This window comes from Sinohyriopsis cumingii, chromosome 6 (genome assembly GCF_028554795.1).
Source record: "Sinohyriopsis cumingii isolate HCF-2022 chromosome 6, ASM2855479v2, whole genome shotgun sequence".
Classification (NCBI taxonomy): domain Eukaryota; kingdom Metazoa; phylum Mollusca; class Bivalvia; order Unionida; family Unionidae; genus Sinohyriopsis; species Sinohyriopsis cumingii.
This window is the reverse complement of record NC_142966.1, coordinates 151376012-151389925: the sequence shown is the minus strand read 5'-3', so window position 1 is coordinate 151389925 and position 13914 is coordinate 151376012. Positions and strand designations below refer to the sequence as shown.

Below are 13914 nucleotides of genomic sequence, written 5' to 3'. Positions count from 1 at the left end.
GCACACCAGTGAGTGGTCGGTGTCGCAGTCAGTACTGTAGAAGGTACGGGTAAGAAGCACGCCCTTCATGGCTGACCGTCTTGTAATGATCAAGTGCAGCTGGTGCCAATGTTTAGACCGGGCATGCCTCCAAGACACGTTGTGCTGTGGCTTTGTCTGAAAGAATGAATTGGTGATGCTGATGTCGTGGTACAAGCACATCTCTAGAAGGCAGTGCCCATTCTCATTCATCTTCCCAACACCAAACGTGCCAAGACAGGAGGGCCAAGAGTCGTGGTCGGCACCCACCCTAGCATTGAAGTCGCCCATCAAAATCAAGTTATCTTCCTTGGGAATTGTGTCGATGAGTGAGTTTAACTCATCGTAAAACTCATCCTTGGTATATGTGGAGGATCTTAGTGTGGGATAGTAAACGCTGATCAGGTTGACAGACCCGTTTGTGGTGTGGAGGCGGAGGAATTACAGTCTTCCATTTCCTTGTTGGCAGGGTTCTATCATCCCCAACAGAGTGTTTCTGACAGAGAATCCAACACCAAACTCTCTGGCTTTGTCGGCGCTCTTTCCTTGCCTGAAGAATGTGTAGTTCTTTTCTCTGAGGGACCCGGAATCTGGTAATCGTGTCTCCTGTAGTGAGGCGATGTCGAACTGGAGTTTTGCAAGATCGTCGTTGATGACTGAAGTGTTTCGAACATCACCGATTGTCTGGAGATCATCTGAAAGCCCAGTCAGCATGGTCCGGATATTCCAGGTACCTAGCTTGAGGATTGAAGGTTTCCTTGTTGGTTTTCTTTTGTTATTTCTTGGTACCTTAAGCCTTACGCACGCAGCAAGGCAGGCGAACTGTGGCGGGACGGCATCTTACTGGCTGGGGGCTGCCCAGTTTGAGGCGGGCGGTAGCTGTCCAGTGAAACCTGTTGGTATCTCCCACCGTCAGAAGCAACCCCTGGCGTCTGGCTCTACGCCAATCGAGCGGTGACTTATAACCAGTAAACTACTGCTTCCCGTGTTGTGTCGACGCTGTGGAGCGAAGCTGGAGTGTCGTCTCCAGGGCGCAAGCCTGGGCAGGGTGATATGGAGAATCAACTGTTGCCCATGCAGCTGATCCCCCCCCCTCCACACAGCTGATGGATCGAAATTAAAGGACAAGCCGATACGTCATGGCACCAGCTGCGTCGCAGGAATTGACGAGATGACACTGAAATCAATGCCAAGTCGCCCTAGGGACTCCGTCTCCTGATTTTCAGTTGGGGTTTACTCCCTTACCCTTTCCCATGAGAGGGTATAGTCGCATGGCAGGGAAGGTTTGAAATCGGAGTTTACCTTCTCCTAGATGGGCGACCACCCAAGGTTAACGAGCCCCATCTGCCCGAAGCATCTGGTTTTGAGGTGCAAGAAACTCGCCTGTCATCCATTCTCCAGTCACTTTAAACAGGTTCCGCCACTCGTGAAGGCCTGGAGCTGGATTTGTTTGTCAGAGGCTCCATCAGACGCAAGCCATTGGGAGATTTGCAAGGGAAGTGGGTGCTTATCTCCCACATCCGCCCCCGGCGATGACAACCCTTGGAGCCATATATATATATATATATATATATATATATATATATATATATATATATATATATATATATATATATATATATATAGTGATGGGAATCGGTCAGAAATTCATAATCGATAATGGGTTCCACTTAACCAACTCATAATCGATTATAATCGGTTACTAAGAGTAAATTTTAATTTTTGTTTGTTATTCAGATGTATGCAACTGAAATACTGCTATAATCCCCCAAAATCCTTTCATTCATATGTGATGTGTCTATAATTTTAAGTGTAGAAGGACATGGTTTTCTTGTTTGTCATTGTTTACAAATACTACAAATAATGTTGCATTTAAAACTGAAACAAATCATCAAAATGTGTTTAAATTTATTAACTCAACTATTTAACAACTTGATCATGTAATAATGGCTATATGTTCCTAATTATGAAATTTTGCACCTATGAAATATCATATGGTTTTATATTTGTAGTTGTGAAGGGAATTAATAAATTTGAGGTCAACTTTAGTGGGTGGGAGTTTTACTAACCTTTGTGCTTTGCATACAACTAAAAAGTAATCTCCCTTTACACATAATCGATTATGGAGTTTCACAATCGATTATCTTATTGGTTCGCTCAACCAACTGATGATCGATTATAATCGATAATTGGAACAACTATATATATATATATATATATATATATATATATATATATATATATATATATATATATATATATATATATATATATATATATATATATATATATATATATATATATATATATATATATATATATATAGTTCAAGACTGAATTGTATACAGTATGAACTGAATTTATTTTTGGTATGGGATGGAGAGGTAGACAGTATAAGATGGGTCAAAACAACGGGATATAGGAAAGAATCGACAATCTATATGACACTCTTGAGAGTTAAATAACGGAAAAGAAGTACAAACATTATATAACATTTTCGTTCTGTAAACAATGGTGGCAACGACGTCCTTTCGAATGACACTTTCAAGGCCTCGGGTAATATCGTAGTGTATGTTCTTCTTAGCATCGATTTTCAATAAATTATTCCCGGATACTTTATGATGTGTTGGACAACGACTTTTGTTTCACCCATCATTAAAAGTAATATAAGCACGCTTGGAAACTATTGAGGAATTTAACCTGTACTAGTACACAGTAAATTATTTACTTCTATTCTATACGAAACATTGATTAATTACATCAGTGACAATGCCATTCTGAGTCAACATCCAACTGTATTGTTAGTTTTGCTCTGTTGTCTATTAAATGCTTTTTCTTCCTCTACGTGCTTTGATATGCAAATACTCAAGGAAACAATGATAAATATTTTATTTATTTTAGTTAATTATGAAAATTAGTTTACTCATATTGATCGGAGCTTACTCTAACGTAAATTACTGAAAGAAAATCTAAGTAGTAAAATGCTTACGCCACTGAAAACCATAAAAGAAAATGTCAAAACTTGCATGAAAAAGAAAATGACATGACATGAACAATTAATTTTCTAATCGGAGTAAGGCAAGATTGTGTTGTATTGCCCACTTTATTTACATTGTTTTTAAATGTCTTAAAATACGAATTTGTGGCCAGCATCTCAATATAAGATTAGAACAAGCCCAGTTATTGGCACTTCTGTACGTGGTTGTTTTGCTTGCCTTTGCAGAAATTGATATTCAGCTTGAAAACTACTAAATAATCAAAACAAGCCACTGCAATACCTGTAAACTAGATACTTGTAAACTAGATATAAACCTTGAGAAGACTCAAAGTTTGTCGGAAAGGGAGGTATTTGAGAGAATATGAATGCTGGAGTTTTGGTGATAGTCTGATAAAGATATAAATATATCGGTTTTGTTTTCACTTTTAGACTGATGTCATATCTAAAATCTTGAGATTCTCTCTGATTTGGAGACTAGATTAAGTCCTTTTGGTTAATTGTCTAGCAAATTCTGTTTCAAATATTTGACACTGAGCTGAGCTAGTGTCAATTTTGGAATTAGGGGTGTTTGGGTTTTTCACGTGGCAAATGACATAGAGGCTGTACAGACTTCATATTGTGAATTTTTATGTCACAGATGCACACCAAATGATTACGATGAATTAGGTAGAATACCAATGCAAACAGTGCAATATAGCAGAATACTTAAGTACTGGGTGGGAGTAATAAAGATGACTAACGACAAATTTCCGAAGCAAAGTTATACAGTTGACATTGGGCAAACACTGTGAATGTGTAGAAATCAAATTACAAATCTCTTATTGTCAAGCTGAATGGTAGAAATTTGAGAATATTAATGATGGACGATGCTGACCATGCATCATTATGTTTAAACATGGAGACAAGAATAGTTCTCTACCTGACCTAAATGGAGATCTAACTTCAATGAATACATTACATATTTGTAATAAATTCTGCGCACAGTTTTATGGTTCCGGTCTCTTGAAAGACATTCAGTCATAATCCGCCCCCCCCCCCCACACACACACAAGGAAAGAAGATAGAATTAGATGTTACAATAGGTATTAATGTCTTATAGTCACGTACTAGTGACATCACAGTAATTAACTCTCCGCTAAATACATATTCACTTAAGAAACGTCAGTGTGTGTGCGTGTGTTTTTGATTTTTAATGTAGCTTTAACAATTATTCAGTCATATAGCTACGATGTTTGCAGTGTGGCAGTTTATAGTGATGTTTAGCACTGGTACATCATGCCGCGGACATGTAGTATGATGTCCCATCGAATCGTCAGTCTGATGAAAATAGAGATATGCTTATTAATAATAACTAGATCTGACAGGCACCGACATGTGGTCATGGTCTGCTGAGCCTTTGATTCACCAATCAAAGTATAGCTTTCATGTACTAAAAGTGAAAAGGCTCATATCGAATATATCTTTTCTAACGACAAAATCGTACAAACCTCAGTACTGATAGGCAAATATAAATAGGTGGACAGAAATTCCAAAGGTCATCATAAATTTGTAACGGTGCCTGACAGATCACCTTTAATCCGAGATCTTGATCTCAATCCGATTGGTTGTGAATATGTGCACATACGCGTTACAGACACACATGCAGGCCAACCCAGTAATCACGTTTTAATTACTCAGACAATCAAGGCCTTGGCCTAGGCTGTTGTTAACAAAGTAACTGGGCTGATTAAAAATTGTCTTGATGTATGGGAGAACATACATGGCCTGCACTAGGGTGCACATCTATCATTCTTACGTTTTACATTAATCAAATTAGATGTTAATAATTTAATTAATTGTCTACTTTCCTCGTTGCTTGGATGTAATACATTTTTAAATAATCATTATATGTTACAGTTAAGTCTACATTGCAATCAACTTTCCCGCTAAGCTGCGCGCGCGGCCGCGCAGCTGTTTATACATCCCAGCCCAGCCGAATAGTTCTCCGCGCAGCAGATCAAAATTACCGAATATTCAATCCAACCTTAATGCTAAAATCTATCAAAAATGATTGCACAATGCAGCGCGCATAGCTCGCACATCTACCATTCGCTTGGAGGGAACGTTGATTGCAATCCCAAACTTATATAAGTCGATGCGTGACAATATGAACGGGAGAAACAATATTACGACACTGGTTAGAGATTTCTAATTCACCCCACCCCCCACTGGATATCGATTACATGTGGACAAGATAAGGAACATGTCTGGAATTAAAGTCTGATATTGTTGATTTAGTGATGCAAACTGACGTCTTTCCTCTTAAAAGCAGTTTATGTAGACGCCATAATTACGCTCTGTAAGTTTTTTTGTGAAATACACCGTTGCATTATTACACATTAGGAATTAACATCTTTCATCTCCAATCTTTTTAATTCATTATTGCTTTGCAATATCATATCAAATCTGGAAAAGATCGGAATGCAAAGTTTACTTACAACGGTGTCGTACACTTCTATTTGACGTCGTTGTTCAAAGCTCGATGCTTCTTTTCCACCGTATATAAGTTTATTTTTACATTTTACAACCTGTCTACAACACTGCTATTAATGGCATATTATTTTAGTTTGCTGCATGATGAATAAAGTAAGTTCTGTCGACACAGTTGTAACTTATTCCTTTAAAAAGAAAGTGTAAAGGATTCTAAGCCATAAGTATGCAAAATAAACTATAGATAAAAATGAAAAATAGCAGTATCTTTTACAATTAAACGGGCGTATATGAACGCTCCGTTTCACACGAGTTCCAATGCAGTAACGCTATTGCATTTTATGCTGATGATTTTAAATTTTTACTTATACAAGAAACTGACAAGGTGTAAATCAATATCACACTTCATTATTTGAAAACAGCGGACAATTCAGGCTGATAATTTACACAGAAGGCGCATTACTGAAAAATTTGAGCAAACTTTCACCATTACGACGATCACAAGTATGTTAGGACCGTGTACTATAAGTACTTTGATATATAAATATCCGAGGAAAGAAAAAGATGGATGTTATATATTTTAGTTGACTATGGAAAAAACGTTTAATAGTATTGATCGGTGCCGACTTTACGATAAATTAATAAATAATAATATAAGCGGTAAAATGCTTCCGACCTTGAAAGATATGCATGCAAATATTAAAGCTTGTTTGAAAATACAAAACTGGTCCGACAGAAACAATTAGCTTTCTGATAGAATTAAGGCAAGATTATTTTATCACCCACTTTATTTTGCATTTTGTTTTCACCATGAAGGGAAGATATTTTAGTAAATCGATGATATGCGATAAGGACCTTTTCTGTATTATATTTTAAAATGGATGCAATGTTATTATTTTAATAAAAGAATTAAATATATAAGTAACTTCAACGCATAGATTACTTATCGAAAATAAAATTAGAAACGACTTACCTTGTCACTGTTATGTAATTTAAAAAAAAATTCTTTATTCAATGTTTGCTTGCTGTGTATGTTCTGAGATGGAAACTCCCCAATAACGATAAAGATAAACCGTGTCCTTTTAAAGCAGACATAGAAAATGTATTTTATTTTCTTGATAAATGTGTTTAGAACTACAATTGGAGCAATGTTCATTTATTGTCCAACAATGATTATAATGCAAATTACATTCATGTTTTTCTTTTCTTGTCTGAAAGTTTTACACAGAGTTAATAATACTATTAATTAATCTCTTAATTTTGCACGTTATCTAATCTAGTAAACTCCTGAAATTTTAAAGAACTGTCCAGATTTGGTCTTGGAATTCTTGCTTCGTAGTGTCACCACATGCAAATGCATGTATTTCATTTAGGAACTTTCAAACCGACTTATGGGCGATTACAAGGAAGGAAAGGCATACAGTTATTACACGTCAAATTGGCTCCAGGAAATATTTTATCACCCAATACAGAATATCTCAACATACTGTTTTCTTGCTGCTTTCTGCAAGCCATCTCAACATCTAAATTCAGAGCCACACATTTGTGCAGAGAAGAAATCTGGTGCTGTTGTGTCTGGTACCTATATTATTACATAATCGTTAAGCGTATCAACCAGTAAGATGAAGTCTTGTATCTTCGCGTTTGGAGACTGAGCAGTGTGGATGGAGAGTATGAATGTGTACCGAACGATTTCATTGCCTCTCAGAATTTTGAAAGCTGTATTTCCATTGGCTAATTCAAATGTCACCAGAACATGAACCTTTAGCGTAGTCTGGTTCCCTGCTTAGAATGCTCCCTGCGTTGCACTCCGCTATACCATATTAGTATAGCGGAGTGCAACGCAGGGAGCATGCTAAGCAGGGAGCCAGACTACCTTTAGCGGTGGTATTCAGATCTTCAAGTAGGACAGCGGGGATCTGATTTTAATCAGTTTGTACCACAAGTAGGTCAGTAATTGGCACGGTAGTTAGAGTAATGTGCATTGCTCAAGGGCGTACCACAGTAGCCAACTTGGGCTGATTTGAGGGTAGTGGTCGAACTCCTAACCTATCGTTTGCAAGTCCGGTACGCTGACCACTTAGTCACCGTTGGCCCTGCGTCCAATAGTCGCCGCTGCTGATGTGCGGAAGGGTGAATCAGGCCACATCTGCATCTCCACGCCAGGAGGTCATCTACTCTGTATATAAGTAAATGCAACTTTTATTGCATTTGTTTTAACTGATATTAAATTAAAGCGACAACATATAAAACAAGATTAGAAAAATGACAAATATACAGTTAGTTCCTTTGTTTTGATTTCAGGGTGCTAGGTAAACCCTTCTGAAGCCAAAAAAAGAAACAAAAAAGAAAAAAAAACCGAAGGATTATCGGTAAGCCACGTGTAACACACTGTAAATTTTTTTCGATAAAGATATACTAGCTCACTTTACGATAGCATTCCTGAATATGAGACAATACTCTTAAAGACATGCAATCTCGTCGTACGGCTAATTTAAAACCTGATTTTCATATTTTACTGGTACCATAAAATCTTAAAGTTTGACAATCGATTTCACACTGCATGAACGGCTGTTGTGCAGCCAAGGCCTTTCATCATATCGTACTGTGTAATCGATTACACACTGCATCAACGGCTATTGTGCAGCGAAGGCCTTTCATCCTATCGTACTGTGTAATCGATTTCACACTGCATGAACGGCTGTTGTGCAGCCAAGGCCTTTCATCCTATCGTACTGTGTAATCGATTTCACACTGCATGAACGGCTGTTGTGCAGCGAAGGCCTTTCATCATATCGTACTGTGTAATCGATTTCACACTGCATGAACGGCTGTTGTGCAGCCAAGGCCTTTCATCATATCGTACTGTGTAATCGATTTCACACTGCATGAACGGCTGTTGTGCAGCCAAGGCCTTTCATCATATCGTACTGTTTAATCGATTACACACTGCATCAACGGCTGTTGTGTAGCGAAGGCCTTTCATCATATGATAGAGTGTAATCGATTTTCAGGCGTCATGAAGCTTGACGTCCTGAATCCTGTAAAATATAAATCTAAATCTTATAATTACAAATGGGTATAAAATAGTTCAACCATAGTCTACAAATATTGGCAAAGCACGCAAGAAATGGCTATTATTCTTTTTTACTATTGATACTGTATTGATAAAGATACCACAACACGTCGGACTAATGTCTAAAAATGAAAATTATTTCCACAAGTGGAGGATATTTTATTGACGTCATATCCGGTGGAATTTTCCCCAAAATAATTTATCAATGCCTATATCTCGTGGCCCTAATTTCATCTATTAAATAAAACAACTGCCTTAGTTTGCAATGTGCTCCAAGACAAACTAGAGCAAATCGGTAAAGACTTTTAATATGTACATTTGTGCATAGAAAGAAAGGCAGTAAGGAAGAAAGAAGGAAATCAAAACAAAAAAAATAATATAAACTATATATATATATATATATATATATATATATATATATATATATATATATATATATATATGAGAGATGATAAATTTTCATATGAAGATGAGTTGTCCAACTACATTTTATTTACCATTAACTTGTTCTTTAAAAATACAAAACGTATTGCCAGTCGACAACCAGATTTATGTTTCCTCGCCTGATTTTGATCTCAAGAATACAAAAAATCAAGACCATAAATATGAAAATAAACATGGTGTAATAATTTACACCTTTTCAGATAATCCTAACGTTTTAGTTTTGGGTTATGTTTTTAACGTATGGAAATATAAAAATTGTTTTTATCAAGAATCCCGAAAACAACAATTTAAAATAACTTCTATAAATGTATACTCTGCATATCTTTACGCAATATTATTTCATGACATCAGATAATTTAATTCAAAACAAATATAGACCCAAGGTTATCTTGACCGGCTACTAATATTTAGGAATGCATTTTGTGTGGTGGGTAATGCAAATACAAAAAAATTAATGTTTACATTTTTAAAATAAATTGGATGATTTTACAAAATATTTATTGCCTCATATTGTCATCACGCATCACCCACATTTTGATATAAAATGTTTCTCTCGAAAGCGACCAACTGAGCTGATAGTTAACAGCTCTATAAAATTCAGTCTTTCAATTCACTTGAATTTTATGGGATGCACCGGGTCTGTTTTGGAGAACATATACGGTTTTAATAAACCTGTTGTGATATCGTATTTTGTTCATTGTCGAATCCACTACAACAACTGTGCCACAACAAATATTTCTCTGTACGTTTCTGTGTGTTTGATTTGGATTTGTAAAGTAGCTTTAACAATTTTCCAGTCATAGCTCTACAATGTCTGCAGAAGCGTGGGCAATCCCTATCCTAACGCAGAAAAATGCAGTAGTTACATTTCCGGTTCAAATAGTCCTGAGTTGTGAATTTTCCTAGAAGGTACTTTTTAATGCCCTATGCTTATTTGTTTTCCGAGAAAAGTCCCAATGAGGTTGGCCGCATGCTTTTTGTGATGTTAATTTCGTTTTCGCGTCACAATTAGTTCATGTCACAAACAGGATGCCACCTGTTTTCGACTGAAGAGGGATTTCTTGGATCAGCATGAAAGCCATTTAAAATTCGTGGGGTGGGTGGGTTTGAACTGTTTTGCATGTGTATGCTATGCAGTGTGTAAGCTATATATAAAGGTTAGATAATTTTTAATTCGTACTCTACTGAGATTCTAACCCAGGTCCGCGGGTAAACGGCACCCATCGCCTTGCCTGCACACCTACCCAAATTCCCTCACGACTAAGCACACATCACCAAGAAATGATGTTATTCAGTCGATGTTATATGCACTCGTGTGTAGCAGACGCATTCGCATAACGACCTAGTAATTAATTCTCATGTATCTACACAGTCATTATATGTATTGTTTTCTTTAATTAATCATTATTATTATTATTATTCATTATTATTATTATCATTATTATTATTTCAAAGATATAAATTAATGCTGTATTCTATACATTTTATGTATTGTGTCCTAAGAGACATGATGTTATGATGCCACAAAGTGTGTGGACAAAATAAACAATATAAAAACCTGAATAAAATATTATATTATTCCATACTTTATCTGCTATAATTATATTATTTTTAAAAGTCACTTGCAGATATGTGTTGCTGAATTATTATTCATACGTTCATGCAAAGTTCATTTAAGGGATATTTAGGGGGTCGATTGTGATATCTTCCTATACAAGATCAAAATTTTGAATTTACGATACATTTTTTAAATAATGTAAATTTACAGATTGAAGTCAGGATGTGAGTTATGTTTAGCAAATCAGAACATATATAAATATAGAGAATATGTGTCAAATGAATGTGATTTCATTTAATATGAATGCCAACAACCATTAAATTATCTTTACCCGATTGGACGCATTCAGGACCATTAGAACGACCATCTAAAAGTTCACCATATGCTCAGTAACCAGGTCATCATTGATCTTATATCCATGTCACCATTGTTCCTATAGCCAGGCCACCATATATAATGTAATTAGGCCACCACATGGACTCAAGTCACAATTATTTTTCCTGGTCTCTATTTTTGTTTCTTATTACTGAACTATCCACTATCTTCTAATCCTAGTAAATCACACGTTAATCAAAAATACTGTCAAAGATGAACTCACGGTGAAGTTCTTGTCATAGGTTATCCGACATTTTTTTAAAAAATGGGTTGGGCTGTAAACAAAGCACCGTTCAATATGTCACAAATTGTACTTCTGGATCATCATCAATGCCTCGTTAGTAACTGTGCACGCACTGTCGTCGAAATACACACAGAACAACCACATCATAACGCTCCAGTTCTAAAGAATAAATAATTACCTTTAAACGAAGACCAAATATACGTACATCTTTTCGCGAGGGAAAGGGTGCTAACCAGTTTGGGTTGGCTACTGTTGGGTATCACTTTGGCAAGGCACTCTGTTCAAGTTGTCTCGGCACATATAACAAAAACAACAACAACAAATACAGCATCACATTGCCCGACTATCCACCCTACATATCCCTAAAGGAAATCATTTTTAGAGAATTTATGACGTGAAGTTTTATTCATTCCATATATTTCTTCACGACAACGGACAGTTTAGATATTTTGTTTAGTAGAGGAGAATGGTTGCATCGTCTGTCTTATCTCGAATTACCTATTACACCAGGAACTGTGCCAGTCTTTTCTATTCACACGTGTTACAAAAAATCAATCATGTTGTAGCAGTCAAGATTGTATAAATATTGAGAAATTTGATCCCACGAATAGGGTAATGACAGTGATATATATAAGGTGATTTACTTGCTTACAGCCAGAACATTTCTTAAAATTTCCACTCTGACTAGTTTTTACAGTAAGCATGACTGCCCGAATTATTTAACTGGGTAATTAACTGTATATTAATCAACATATTACTTACCTGTTTTAATAAAATTTAAATTGCTGAAATAAAGACAGAAAGAAGGATGGATAGACAGTCAGGCATATATATATTGATAATTTAACATTATCAATAGGAGATATATGTTAAAACTTTATCTTCCTACCAAACATTGAAATTACACACTGACAAAAATGCTCTGACTTTTCGCTCGTTCTCACCGAATCCAGACACAACATTATTTCCAAAGTGATTTGTTAGACCTTGTTCAGCAATGAAAGTAAATAAACAACATAAATTAACCTTGTGACGTGTATGACATTACGCACGCATGAAATCAGCACCACCCTGTACAGTCATCTTGAGCCTCACAAAGTAACAAATATCTTATACCCTATATTGAACACACCTTTTACAGATTTTAATTTTTTTAAAAATCTTTGATAATGCTGTGCCATTATGTCCTCGCCAATAACACAGTGATATTTCTGATTCAAAGCAAAATAATATCTTGTAAAGTTGAAACCTTTACATTTTCTCTCCCCTAAGAACATGCAATTAAAATTACATTACCGTATCAGCATTTTAAGATATAGAATATACGTTTGTCGAATTGATGTTTACTGTATACTGTATAATTTGTACGATGTTTAGCACATGGATTTACGTATAAAGAGATACTAAAATTGACTGTATAATTTGTACGATGTTTAGCACATGGATTTACGTATAAAGAGATACTAAAATTGACTGTATAATTTGTACGATGTTTAGCACATGGATTTACATATAAAGAGATACTAAAATTGACTGTATAATTTGTACGATGTTTAGCACATGGATTTACATATAAAGAGATACTAAAATTGACTGTATAATTTGTACGATGTTTAGCACATGGATTTACATATAAAGAGATACTAAAATTGACTGTATAATTTGTACGATGTTTAGCACATGGATTTACGTATAAAGAGATACTAAAATTGACTGTATAATTTGTACGATGTTTAGCACATGGATTTACATATAAAGAGATACTAAAATTGACTGTATAATTTGTACGATGTTTAGCACATGGATTTACGTATAAAGAGATACTAAAATTGACTGTATAATTTGTACGATGTTTAGCACATGGATTTACATATAAAGAGATACTAAAATTGACTGTATAATTTGTACGATGTTTAGCACATGGATTTACATATAAAGAGATACTAAAATTGACTGTATAATTTGTACGATGTTTAGCACATGGATTTACGTATAAAGAGATACTAAAATTTACTGTATAATTTGTACGATGTTTAGCACATGGATTTACATATAAAGAGATACTAAAATTTACTGTATCATTTGTACGATGTTTAGCACATGGATTTGCGTATAAAGAGATACTAAAATTTACAGTTATATCTCATCAATCCAAGTTAAAATTAAGTACTTTAAAACTGCATGCATTTTCCGTTTTTTTTTTATTTTGTGAATCTTTTCATATTTTTAAATAATATCTATTATGCTTTCCGGTAAGAGTCAATTTATTTGCATTTTATTTTTATTTTTCGTCTAAATAATTTCAAGATGAATTATCACGATGATGTTGCAAAATTCTACTTGAACATGTTGGACTCCATTCATTATTTCCATCCAATTGTTATTTTTTATTACATAAATCATATACACTAATTTGCATATATTACGAAAAACGTAAAACATTTGCTGAAAAGTAGTCGCTGTTCTCTTTCTATCCCATGGGTATAGTTTGATGTCTGCACACCTCACTGTTCACAGTATAGTTTGACTGCAGAAAGATCACAGAGCGTCGCTAACGGATATTAAATCACTGTTTTGACAATTTCACTTTTTTGTGGAATGAGCAAGGGTTATGGTGGAAGTAAAGTAGATAAACGGTATTGCTGAAACGTAGGCTGTCATTTTAAAAGATACGGACTGAAGTAAGGTAATTGCTCATACATTTAACGGTTACGTAGTCATATCCCTTATCT

The 13914-nt window shown here is 35.3% G+C and overlaps 1 long non-coding RNA gene across 1 annotated transcript in view; it reads right to left on the bottom strand.

The window, feature by feature from the left end:
• Nucleotides 1–6579: 6579 nt before the first annotated feature.
• Nucleotides 6580–13914, bottom strand: part of LOC149798265 (uncharacterized) — a 12424-nt gene continuing 5089 nt past the window's right edge. The window contains exon 2 of the long non-coding RNA XR_016421612.1: nucleotides 6580–7664. This is a non-coding gene — a long non-coding RNA (uncharacterized LOC149798265). The remainder of the gene's footprint in view (nucleotides 7665–13914) is intronic.